A 14,054-nucleotide genomic window follows, 5' to 3' on the forward strand; every position below is an offset into this window, starting at 1 on the left:
TGTTACTCAACATTGAAGTTATTGATGCTTGGCATATACTATAGTTTTGTTTTTGACTTAACAGCTGAATTTTTTAGCATCTATTGTTCACATGGCATAGTCTTGTATTTGCATATTATACTCAACATGTATTACTAGTTTGACATAAACTAAGTAAATGTCTTAAGTGTGTTGACACTCAATTGTCAAAACTAATGTGCGATCAACATCTTACATTTTATTAATAGATGAATGAATGAATGAATTTTAGATGTTAATGGGGAATTTAGATGGTTGAGAGGGGGGGGGGGGGGGGGGGGGCGGGCGCAGTGGGCAATGAGCTTTCACCTTCATGTGGTTGTCCCTAATTAGTAAAGAATATTAAACTATTCATGAAACCAAGTGAAGCTCAATATTAACCTATGATTGCATGACACCTATATATTTTAGGTACACCTAATTTTTCACAAATCATATAAAACTAATGTTTTTCCTATACAAACCCATTCTATAAAATAGTTCAGATGTCTTGCCTATGTGATTTCAATAGGATGTAGTAGTAAATAAATTGAGAACATTAAAACTTAATTCATGTTTTAATTCACATGCATAGGACATTAGGTGGAGCTGAAAAATGCAATAGGTTTGCATTTTTGATAGAGGTCTTTAATTACATATTTTAAGTTATAGACCATCATGAACATTGTCACTTTGGCTCCTGTAGTCAAGGGTAATGTCCTCAACATGCAAGAAAATAAAGATATTTTATGTGCTGGCTTGTTGAGGACATTGTCTCGGCCATAGCAGCTAGAGTTCTAATGTTTGCAATGGTCTATAATTTTAAAAAGTTAATAGATGTATTAAATAATTGTAAACATGGTGCATTTTTTCAGCTCCAACTCTTGTCCATGCATGTGGAATGCAACTACACATGCATTCTCGATTTAGAGTGGAAAAATCTTATTTTGCATGTAAGGAGAAAATGAAATGCAATAGAAGATGGGAAAATGATGTCACTTTGTAGGTCTAGAACCTTTTTTTGTTATATTTTGTCACACATATCATTTAAGAACTTTGTTTCCTTCATATTTCAGGTTGAAATAGGTTCATTTTTTCCATTGATCATCTTGCAGCCCCTAGATAGCTGAGACATGCTACTTCACCAAAGGAAATGTGTTATAAGGTACATGTTCTAGACTATATTTTTTTATGGATATATATTTTTCAATATTTTTTCATTAATGACATTAATTTCATAAAAGTAGGGATATCCAACCTATATTTCATACACTTCACAATTGATACTTGTACTGATAAGGATGAGATGTCCTTCACTCACATGCTGGGTAAAAAGTTAGAGGTTTTTATCTACCACCTTAAAATTTTCCAAAATATGGACCCCTCTACAACACTTTGGAATAGTACATTTTTGACCTTTGATCTTTGTTAGGTTAGAGTAGTCACATTTTTAATAGGGCAAGATCAGTCATTTGTTAATCTTGTCTTCGAGCTCCAATTGATTTCCACATGTCCTTATGGAATCCCTTATTTAAATAGGGTACAATGATACGTCATAGGGATGTCCCATTATAGATAGAGCTTCACAAATAATATCTCTCTAGATAGCTATTCACTTTCCAATTCTTCGATTCACTTATGCAATCATGGCAACTCTAATCAAACTATCAAATCTTTATAGTTGGAACTCAATTTGAAGTCATGCTTGTGGTGAACTAATAAGATTCAATAATTTTATTGAAACATATGAAATCAAGCAATCTATATTGGATTTATTAGCATTTAAGATTAGTTATAAAAAAAAAAAAATTTCTTAGGCCATCTTGACAAAAAGTGCCTCTTGAAATAGCCTCACCATTGTATCCATCTTAGTGCGCAAAATTGAGGTGTATCTCTCTTTCTTCTTTACAACATTTATTAGTAATAGATGCAATAGAAATGTTGGTTATTTCATTGCTACATATTGAAACTATTAGAGGTGGGGGGGGCATCATTTAGAAAAATGATAATTTTGAATTATAAAAAAAATGTTAAGGATACATTACCTTCACCAATTTCATGAGATATTAAACAATCATTTTCTTGCACAAAAACCCCCATCAATAGATAAAATTGAGGGGTAGAACAAATAGTGAGTTTCCATGTCTTCTTTTCATTTTGAGGACATGGGTGCATCTTCCTTGCATAAAACTTTCATCTTTATAGATTTTAGTTGGCTACTATCCACCTCCTCTAGACTAGGAATTACTTGCTTGGGAAATAGAAGTCAAAATGTCATAGCTCCTAGATGCAAGAGAGATTTGAGATGCATTATGTTTTCCATTTTTTGATGCCTATGAAGCACCACACTCTTTTGTCCTCTTCTCAAGCCATCTCCTTTATTTGTCCACCACATGCAAGGTTATGTTTGCTACATCAAAAGTGTCCTCTAACCAATAGAGATGTGGAACAACTACAAGAACAATATTATGATAAATCTCATTAAACATTTTTGTACCATCATTGATTACATCTTGAGGAACAAAAAAACCCACTCCAAAGGCTTTGTCCTGATCCAACATTAACCTCATGTAATCTCTCTTCTAGACTTTCCTTATACCTACATAGTATTCTTAGTAATCATCTCATTGGGGTTGATGCAGATATGAATTCCCTCCATAGAATGACAATATAAATAATGTTTACTATTACAATAAGGTCTTTTTGATAGAAGCTAAAACTTGAAATTTTATAGAATATGGCTTGGCATATTGGTGACCTCGTTGCTTTTACAACAAATATTATAAACAAATTGGAATATATATATATATCTTGGTATCTGGCGACCTTGTTTCTTTTACAAAAAATATTATAAACAAATTAGAATATATATATAATGTTCACCTTTGTCATATGGAAAAATAGTTCTAGGAACACTAAATAATTAGAAACATTTCTTGGCAATCTATGCATGGTATTTTTAAAACCCCCAGTTCTCAAATGGAAGAAACTATCAAACTAAATGTAATAGCTCCCATATTGAGTCACTAAAGTAGCATCTTCAAGGGAAAATATTCTCTTTGGAGACCCTTCAATCTTTTAATAACCAACCAAAAAAATGCATCATTCACACATGCATAATTTTCCATGCCTTCTTTCTTCTATAACTATAGAAAATAGTCATACACACTTGTGTGTCTCTTGGAAAATTCTATATTTTGCAAACCAAGTCAAGCAATTTGTCTTCTAGAAGGCACATATATCAACACTAGAGACTAAACTGCTAGCTATTCTTTTTATGTTCTTTTTGGCACAATTGTTCTTACATTTTATGATTTTTGGTGAGAACAAAATTCTATACTAATCAGGTAGCTGATCCAAAATTAAATCATAAGAGGAAAGTTTAAATATCTTATTTCACATGTTATTGAATGTTTCTCCACTACGTTGCAGTTTCCCAAAAACCCAACCAAAATCATATCTACACTACAGTTTCCAACAACCCAACCAAAATCATTACTTTGAAATTTCTAGAAGGGAAAAACTTGAATGAAAGGCGATTTGAAGCTAAACATCTTATCATCATTATTTCTTCTTTTTAGGAATAATTTAATTCAATTTTCTTTTTTAATGGATAGATGAGATATATGAAAGTGCTAATAATTCATTGTTCTCTACTCTTTACTGAAACTTGGCTTTCGAGTTAATGGGAACATGTTTTGTTTAATGTTTTGTGAAATTAACTACATTTATGCAAAGTTATCTTTGTTTTGTTTATATGACAACTTTTTGTCATCTCATTATTGTGGAATTCAATGCATTTCAGATATATAATAGGGAGAGATTGACATGCACTACATAATTTTTTTTTTCTTCCTTTCTCTATCATGTGATGTGAATAAAGTTCTATAAAGTTCTACAGAGGAAGAAAATAAAGATCTAGGGTATGTTGCACTCAATATTTTGTAATGAATTTGTGGCAAGTGGTGCCAAATTGATCTTGTGCCTAGTACATTTATATGACATTAGATTCTATTTTTGTGAAGTAATTATCAAAATGTACATTTTTCAAGTTGTTTTCACCTTGAACTTCATAATGGTTTGGCAAAGAATGATTTCTCATTTTGTTTAAAAGATAATACATAATGAACAATATAGATTATACACACGATCAGAATGAGTTTAGCAAATCAAGACCAACAATGCTATTACAATAATAAATTTAAATTATTAAAGACATCCATTTTTAGCCTCATGGCTCAAAATGCATTGTCTAAGTAATAGGTATAAAACAAGTTTATCAAAAAAAACACCAATAGTGTTGTATAGATGCTAGTCCTAGAAGCATCTCTTGTAACCACAATTGATGTAAAATATTTTTAGACTTGGTAGTAGCTTCTCCAAACCAGCATCTTCTAAAAGAAAGTTTTACATGTACCAATAAAAGTAAAATTGGAACCTCAATTAAAGGTCCAATAGTTGCATCTAGGGTTTCCTTAGAATCTTTACCAAAACTTGCAACAACAACAACTATTTCTTGTTTAAAGTTGTTAATTGACACAAACAAAGATTGTGTGATAGACTAGGGATATGGGATTTTCTGAAAAATGTATATAAGTTTTGGATAGCCCAGTCCATGTCAATGTCACTAGTGAAAACCTCTTCAGCCAAATCAACATGCTCCAGCTTCTCCTTCCTAAAGTGTTCAATATTTGCAATGGGTAAATAATTTAGCATCTTGGTAATGAACTCAATTTTGTCTCTTTCCACATCCTTGACCACCAAAATCTTTGCCTTGGAAAGATAATGTAGTGAAATATCAGTGATGACATCTCGTAGAATATTCTTCAAGATCAATAACACATCGTATCCAGTGGCTTTGATCTTCTTTATCATACCTAGAATATAATTCCTCTCCTCCTTCAAAATCCTGTCCATCATTGTATAATCAAAGACCATAATGTTCTATTCAATGTCTATCTTGAGAGGTGAAATTTGGAACTGTATTATGCCAATCTTCACATTCTCAATCCTAGATGGGCCTCTAGCCATCTGGCTTGCCTTCTTATCAAACACCAAACCCTTAACCATTTGTGTATCATCAATAGTCCTACCCAATTTTTGTAAAACTTTGATGTTCCTCAAATTCATAATGTCAAGCTTTATAGGGTTGTCAACATTTAAGACGATGTCAATAGCAAGTGGGGCCAATAAGGTAGAATACTAGCTAACAACCTTGATGTTCAAATAAGTGCTCACACTTTTCACCAAAGAGTCATAGTTGTTCAATTTGATAGGAATATCCATGGCAGTTAAAACCTTGACGACCCTCTCAAAGGCCCTATGAAAGGGCTCTGAGGTAATGGTAGGATGAACACCCTTAGAAAAAAAATTCACAAATTGTTTAAGAATCACACCGGCGATGACAATAACTATTGTCATGTCATAACCAACAACAATATCCTGATATTTTGAAAGCTCTACAAGTATTTTAGCAATTGGCTAAGTTACCTCTATTTTGTTAAGAATGGTGGTGCCATTTTTGGTGATGATCACATCACCTGAGGAAGTGTAGAGCATCTTGTCCATGCCCTTGGGAACTAGTGAGGTTTGAACTATGTCTACAACAACCTTCACTATGATGATGTTGGCATACCGGATGATGTCCCTATGCTTGGTGTCAATGTATTTTTTTGTCTTGGTAGTCGATGCTACCTGCAGGTGCTAAACTATTGCCACCATTTTCAACTTCTTCCAAAACTTCTCTATGTTGGTTGCTTCACCTCTCAAAACCCTAGAAAAAATCAGCAGATCAAATACCCTTTAATGAGATTTTGAGTGTCAAATCAAATCCATCTCACTCAAAAAAGTTTGTTCTTACTTCTTGTTGTAGTCACTAGCGAATCCAAAGACTATATGATGAGCTCAAGTAAAAATGATGACTCCAATATATAGTCCATCCACAAGAAAGAAAATGGAAATTGCTAAGAGTCAACTCGAATACGAGAAAGACAAAGATAAGTAACATCTCTAGCACTCCACTTAATAGAGCATGAAAGATGATAGAGGAGTGGAAGGGAAATTAATAGTCCACAACATGAAAATAAAATAAAGATACATGATGAAAATGAACATGTACCAATATGATTGAAAATGCACTGAAGGCATATTATGACCCAATCATTTTTTTTGAAAAATCTAGCCACTGTCAAAATTTTGACACATTTTTCCATTGATGATATAACAAACTCCTCAAATCATATCTAGTTAGTGTCGATAGTTCAAAAGGGTTTGCTATCGATGGTAGAACATGCTTGTCAAATCATCTCTAGTTGGTGTTGATAGTTTGATGTTTTGAATTAGTTGTTTGGTGCCAGCATGTGACATAGATGGGAATGATTTTTGATGGATCTTCTTGTCGATACATTGTAGGCTATGGAATGCATCAAAATTTTGACAAAATTCTAGTGACGTTGACTTTTGATGTTTAACTATCAAAATTTTGACCAGAACCACATCAAAATAGGTCCAAATTTACTAGTGGCCCAATCAATATATTCTCTATCAAAACATAGTTAATAAGAAATCACATATTCCTAGTCATAGCTAGCTAGTTACTCATGCAAAAAATTACTAATTATGTTGGCCCAATCAACATATTCACTATCAAAACATTGTTCTCAAAAAATCACATATCAATATTATGAAATTTCTTCAACTCTACACTGCCCATAACATGGTGTAAAAGTTAATTACATCAAAGGACATTGAATGCATATGTGTTCTAAATCTATAAACTACTATACACTTGTAGACAATATACATTATGCTTCAAATAAAGAGAACATTGAAATCACACATCTTAATAATTGATTCTTGTAATGAATTCATGCAAGTTAGAAGAAATGGTATAAATAATATAGTTTCTTCTTCTTCTTAGTTATGACCATTATGCATATGAATTAGACTCAATTGTGGCTTTTGCATATATTCAGAAGTTGTGAGATGTTCTCATTTTTTGTATGAAGAATATTAAATATGAGACTAGAAGTGTGAACAACAATAAATTATATATGAATGGAAACTATAACAAAATATATATATTTGAAATAAGAGTAGATGTGATATGGACGTTGACTAAAAATTTTTATAGTTAAATCTTGATAACACCATTACAATTTTACTTGTAGAAAATGGAACTCAGAGCCAACATTTCCTAAAATTAAAATCTTGCGAATGCTATTATAATTAATGTCAGGACTGCAATAAATTAGTTACATCAAAAATTTCATTCACAAAATTCTCTCCTACTTAAAGGAAACTTAAACTTGCATTTCCTCTTAACCCCCAGTGAGGTTCCTGCAATTTTACTCAAAAACCAATCCTTCCTCTTCAAAAAATACTATAGAGCACACTTTATAAATACGTCTACTAATGATTCTCTTTAGGAAGCTTCAGTGCTTGTGAGACAACTTCAAGGAAAATTTTAACAAGAACCAAACCATTAGAAGTTTTGAGTTTCACAACTCTTAGAATTGTAACGATTGACACAAAAAAAATCAATTCAAGACAAAGAACTACAAGGCAAACACCACACATTCACTATAAACTTCTCATTATAATAGAGTTCTAATCTTCTTTTACTCTCATCATAACTTCATAAGCCCCCACATCATGTAGCTTTGTGTCTTTGATCCCTTCCAAGCTAATATCTATAATTGGCGACATTAGAAGGGCTAGGATTTGAACTTCGTAGTATAGAAGCTCATGTATCAAGGCTTTTATAATTATGGTTTCCATACAATAGGAAAACCCTATAATTTCATCATGAGGCACTCAATAAATGACTACAAAATCTACAATTCATAGAAGCTCTAGTTGCTAGGTAGTTTGCAAATTTTTTTTTTAATAATTCAACTAGTTGTCGCAATTAGGATGGTAGTCCATTATAAGTGAAGGTTAGTTCCAATGGATATCGATCTCTTTTACAACACAACTATCACATAGGCATCACAAGTATGACATAAAGTTCCAATCGATAACCTTTTATAACATAGTTGTTGCAGATGCATTGCAATTGTGATGGAAGAGTTAAGATCCAACTATCGTAATTACGATGAAGGCCTATGGTTGTTTAGCACTACTATCACAATTGCGACATCCACAACATGAAATTTTATCCCTCCCTTCTTCCAAGTTATGACTTTATCTATCATCATAATTATGATGAATTCCTTTGTCGTCATAATGTGCAACAACAAAAGTCTGACAAGAGTTGACAGGAGAGTCTGTCGCTAGTGCGACAGTTGGACATCACAATTGTGATAGTTTATTGTATCAAAATGACCCCAAATGTTGTAGTAGTATGTTATGTATGTCTATATAATTTCAAGTTTGGGCTATGAAATATTTCCCACTAAAATGGTTATGCTAGGATCAAGCAACACTAAAATAGGAGAGCAGGAGGGGGGGACTCATTTTTTTAACACTTCTAAATAAATCAAACCTTTTACTTCAATTCCATATTACCACTCAAATGATAAAGAATACACAACAAGAGAACTCATAACACCATGATTTATTCATGAGGAAGCCTTGGCCAAGGGAAAACCCCAGTGGGGATGGAACCCACAAGATAATGCACTAATCTAAAAATTTCCATATTAGGAGTCATTACATTACATTTAGTACATATATCTTTATTAGGAGACAAGATCTCATTAAAATTCCCCAACCTTGTTAGAGTTGAGAGAACAAAATGGAGCTCAATGCTCGAGAGTGAAGGTTATAGCCACCTTTTGGACTCGTTGTCTAATACAAAGAAAGTTATTACATCAAAAGAGTGAACTATGCATAGCATCACAATGCTAGATAATTCCTAATGAAGCTCACATATATTTTGATTAGTCACAATTCTAGATTAGTCCCATCAAATCACTACTGTTGCAATATTTATAAATAAATTATACCTTTTACTACAATTCCATATAATAATTGAAATGATAAATTGTAAAAGAAAAGCATACACATAAGAGAACTCATAACACTATGATTTGTTCATGAGGAAGCCCTAGCCAAGGGAAAATCCCAGTGGGGATTGAACTCACAAGATAATGCACTAATCTAAAAATATTTGTGATAGGAGTCATTACATTATATTTAGTACATGTTTCCCTATTAGGAGAGAAGACCTTGTTAAAGGTCAATAACCATATTAGATTTGAGAGAATAGAATGGAGCTTAATGCTCAAGGGTGAAGGTAATAGCCACCTTTTGGACTCATTGTCCAATACATGGAAAGTTATTACATCAAAAGAGTGAACTATACATAGCATCACAATGCTAAATTAGTCCCAATGAAGTTTTCATATACTTTGATATGAAATCTAGAATCAAGGCTCACATATCACATCAAGATAGCATCACACTACATCCATACATCCTTGCATACTAAAGAGACTTTCCTTTATACCCTAACAATTCATTAATTCACTCGACATCATTAACATTGAACCAAATATATTCATTCATTTACCAAAACACAAAAACGAACTATGTTATCCAAGAGATAATTCCTTGGGTACCATCCCACTATTGCTAAGAAATTGAATTGACAAGGCAATTCAATTTTCTAAGCCAAGATAGCTGATCACATAAATGGTCCTAAAACATTGTCATCATAGACATTTTCTTTTTTGCATTGTCATAAATCACACTATACTACATACTGCCACAAGTAACCATAAGAGTATCTCACATACATCATATATATATCATATTCCCAAAATTGTAGCCTTACCTGCTAAGTCTATTGTTGTCACTTACATAAATTGTTCATTTGTATAGTACATTTCCTTCTTGGACTTTCACATACCTATCATACCATATCTGATTATCAACACAAGTGATCATACCAACAAGGTATGTTTCCATCAATGAAAACATTTGATCACTCACTTTCCAATAGGTTAAAGCATTTAGAATTAAAAAAATTCAAATGGTTCACATATCACTTGAAAAATGAAGTCTATATAATATTTGGAGATAAGTTTCTAGAACCACAATTAGTTCTCGATTAGATTCTAAAAGTATGAAAACTTATGATTTAGCTCAAAAATAAGGTTGAAAATTGATCAATGATATTGATAAGCACCAAAGAATTTGAAGTCCACCATATGGTAAGGATATTAGACTTTCTTTTGAGTACATGACCATGAGACTCCTTGACCAAGTTCTACAATTCAATTTCCATGCAATCTATTGACATTGAAGGTCTCATTAGGGTACCTGACTTTCCAATCATAGTAACCTAATATGAAAAGTTTCAAAGATTTAAAGAATCACCCAACCCTCTAATATTCTTAAGAGTGGCAATTTATTTACTCTTGAATAAATTAGCAGTCTCACCTTTCCATGCCAAATCTATTCAAATCGCTATTCAAATCGTGTAAAGTGCCAGTTCTTAAATATTGAAGTGTGGTGGAAGAAATTATCAAAGTGGGAACATGATTTCCTAAATAATAAGATTATTTTATATGCCACCAAAACTAAACGAATTTTAAAGTTTTTTGACATAGGAAATTGGTGGCATTTTGAGTTCATTTTATTTGTAACAATAATTAAAGAATCCTTCTTAGAATGGGTTTTCTTGTGACTAATGAAGAATGGGAGGAGGAATTTGTGCCTATGATGTAACCAAATTTGAATTGGCCTTTGTTAGACCAACTTGACATCATCTCTAAATTACACTTTTTGGGCATAAAGGGAAAATAGTACATGTGTAGAATACTAGAGAGAAATCTTTGTCTTGGAAGAAGAGGAAAATCAATCTAAAACTCACTATATTTTCATAGAATTGCAATTGGAATGATATAAATCCTTCCAATTAGAGTTGTTTGATTTTCCTATTTCAACATGTACATGAAATCTTGGCAATTAGTAATTTTTGGGTTGATGAAATTGCTTAATTTTTAAAACTTCTTTATTGATACTAGTCACTTTAGCACCATTACTTATGCAAAAAAAAGGGTTTTTCTTCTTGTTGTATATGCAAGCCATAAATATGCTAGTGAAAAAGGAGATCACCTTTTTTGTTGAAGACCTTTTTAGGAAATTAAAAATAAGGGATAAAGAATGAAATCTTGGAATATAGTTAGTTTTGGGTAGAGAAATAAATTTTACTTTGGGTCATAGATTTCTCTTTGAGTATCACTAGATGGAAATGTTTGTATTTAGAGTTGTGTATTTTCCACATTTTTCCTTTACTATGACTTCTTTACATTATGATATAGCTTTCACATCAAAATATTACTGTTCTATGTTGGAATGAGTTCTTCCCATATTCTTTCTTAAGATTTCATATAATTATGTAAATTAAATTAACTTTGTGTCAAATCATTTTCTTTCAAGCATTTCTCTAATATTTCTCCACATCTACTGCATAGTTGTACTCATATGTTATTTTCCTTTCCTAATTTCAAATTTAAAAAAAAAACACCCCTAAAAACCCCAATTTTATCATTAGAGGGAGTTGTACTTCCCAAATTCAGAGAAAGGTCATTTATTTAATGGAGATCTCTCCAATGGTTATTCTCATTTGTCCTTTAACCTAGTCATTTTTAGTAAATTATAAGATAGTTTAAGAATAACAAAAGTCTAAACCTACACTCTATATTGCTTTTGCATTAAAAATAATAATTTATTCCTTTTTTTTATTTCCTTTACAGTTTTGATTACACACAAATTTATTTTTTAATTCTCATATAAAATATTATGCTGGCATTGGAGAACACTCATTGTATCTCTTTTGTTTTTCTATTCTCAAATACATTTTTCTAAGTTCAAGGCATCAAAATGTTGTACTTAAATTTATGTTGTTACTTGGGAGAAGAAAACATAGATGAAATAACTCTACATGGAAATATTGTTCATAATTGATATCTCTAGAGATAAATGTAGTTGGTTTTGTCAACCCCTCTAGAATTGGAGGTGTTTAACTACATGTGTTGTTACAAATTGCACTCGTCAATTGTGTGTATCAAAAAATATGGCACAAGTTGGGAGATCTTGTACAATTTTTGAAACATGTTATAGAAGACACAACTTCAAGAATATGATAGATTTTTTTTCTTTTTCTTTACATCATGTCTATTATCCCTAAAATTATAGGTAACCGAGTTTATGTTTCCATGTGGTTTTCATAGCTTTGGATGAAATTAATAAGAGATTGCATAGATATCAGTTTTAATATCTACGATATTCATATTTGATTATTTAGTTGTCTCTATATATGTAAGAATATTTATATTTTAAAATTATTATGTTAATGTTATTTTTATTATAGAGACTTATTAAAAATCTATTAACATTGTAAGAATTTACCAAAGACAATGGATGAAAATGATAAGATCTAGAAGCTCAATGCACAAATAAGAGAGAAAAAAATGATATGATCCTTAGTTGTTTGGATTCAATAATGATCACTAATCAAATGATAACAGATGGTTGCAATGTAGATGTGCTTAAATATATAGGAAATGTGTGATAACTAGGAGATATGCAAGAGATAAGTTATTAAACACACTAGGTGGAGTCATATGTCTACCAAAGGTAAATCATCCTCCATTGTACAATGAATTATGTTTTGGATTAACAATTAGATCAATAACTTGATTCTAAAAACACAACTCATGGATTGGACATCCAAACTAAGGAGTTATCTTTTTAATGGAGAAGGTTCATTTAAATTGTCAATCGAAGGATGTATACTTGAAATAGGTCTACAAAGTATATGCACTATGAAATTTTCTAAGCTATTCTATGGTTACAAAATAGAAAATATAACAATGCTAGAAATAAATCTAAATGCACACTAATGGCTACAAGAATATGCATAGTAATGACTATAGGAGCTATGCATTACCAACTAATTAACATATAGAACTTTCTCTTTCTTGATTATAATATCAAATCCATAAGCTTATTAAATCTCTAACAACCATCCAACATATGTCCCATCTTTCCTTTAAACAAGGAAGAGACTTATTCTAAAATAATGTATAAGGAGAAGAGTCCTGTTACAACTTATCTTCTTGACTGATTGGAAAAAGGGTTTGTTCGGAATCTTTTATGATAGAGCTAATCTTTTGGATATTTTTTGGTGTTCACAATATAGTACAAATCTTATCCAACCTTCTTTGAAGTTGTAACCTGAATTGCAATAAATATAAAAAGTTTGACTAAGTGTGCTGATTTTATGTTCCACATTTTCAGGAGTCCACTTCAAACGTATGTTGATATTTTATTATTGTGCATTAGATCAAACCTTTTTACCAAGTTATGCACCTCCTTTTTATCTTTTGAGATCATTTTGGAAATCTAAATTTCATTAATAAATGTGGAATATATAGCCATTTTACTAAAACTAGGTTTTTGTTGCCTTCAAACTCACCACCTTATACTCAGTCAACTTCTAATCAATGTTGCTCATGAATTATTTAGAATGAACTCAAATGGTCAAAATGATTTGTGCACCTCCTTTATAGGTTTCCAAATTTGTAATAAATTATTAATCTCATTAATAATTGAGTGAAATATGTTTGTTTTACTGAAAATGAATTTTTGACTTTTTCTACATTTCCAACAACTCTTGAATATTGATAAGTGCCAATTTTCTTCTCCTTCTTTCCAGGTGCATGAATGACTCAAATATATGACAAAAAATTGTTAATAATTATTTAATAGTAATCATTTATTATAATAAATCATTATAATTTAGCATCAAGTAGCTATACCTACAAATGCTAATCAATAAATCATTAATCACACTTAATGCTTCATAGCTCAAATGAATAGATATAAATGTAGTGGAAATATATTGCAATGATGGGGTAAAGTATTATAATTAACAAATATAAATATGATAATTATATGCTCATCAATATGCAAAAATATATGCAATAATAAGAGGATTGCTAGAGTAAATAATTATTATTTACACTTTTACTTAAGTTTACTTAGTTAAATGCATTTATTTATTAGTTGTAGTCTAGGAGTTGTTGACAACACAGGAGTTTTTT

General features: G+C 31.3%; 1 pseudogene; it reads right to left on the reverse strand.

Moving 5' to 3' along the window:
• Positions 1 to 2,496: 2,496 nt before the first annotated feature.
• The window catches only part of LOC149529064 (T-complex protein 1 subunit delta-like), a 69,048-nt pseudogene continuing 57,490 nt past the window's right edge, over positions 2,497 to 14,054 (reverse strand).

Source organism: Cupressus sempervirens, chromosome 11, assembly GCF_028749045.1.
Source record: "Cupressus sempervirens isolate cs-2001-9-10 chromosome 11, ASM2874904v1, whole genome shotgun sequence".
In the NCBI taxonomy this organism is placed as follows: Eukaryota; Viridiplantae; Streptophyta; class Pinopsida; order Cupressales; family Cupressaceae; genus Cupressus; species Cupressus sempervirens.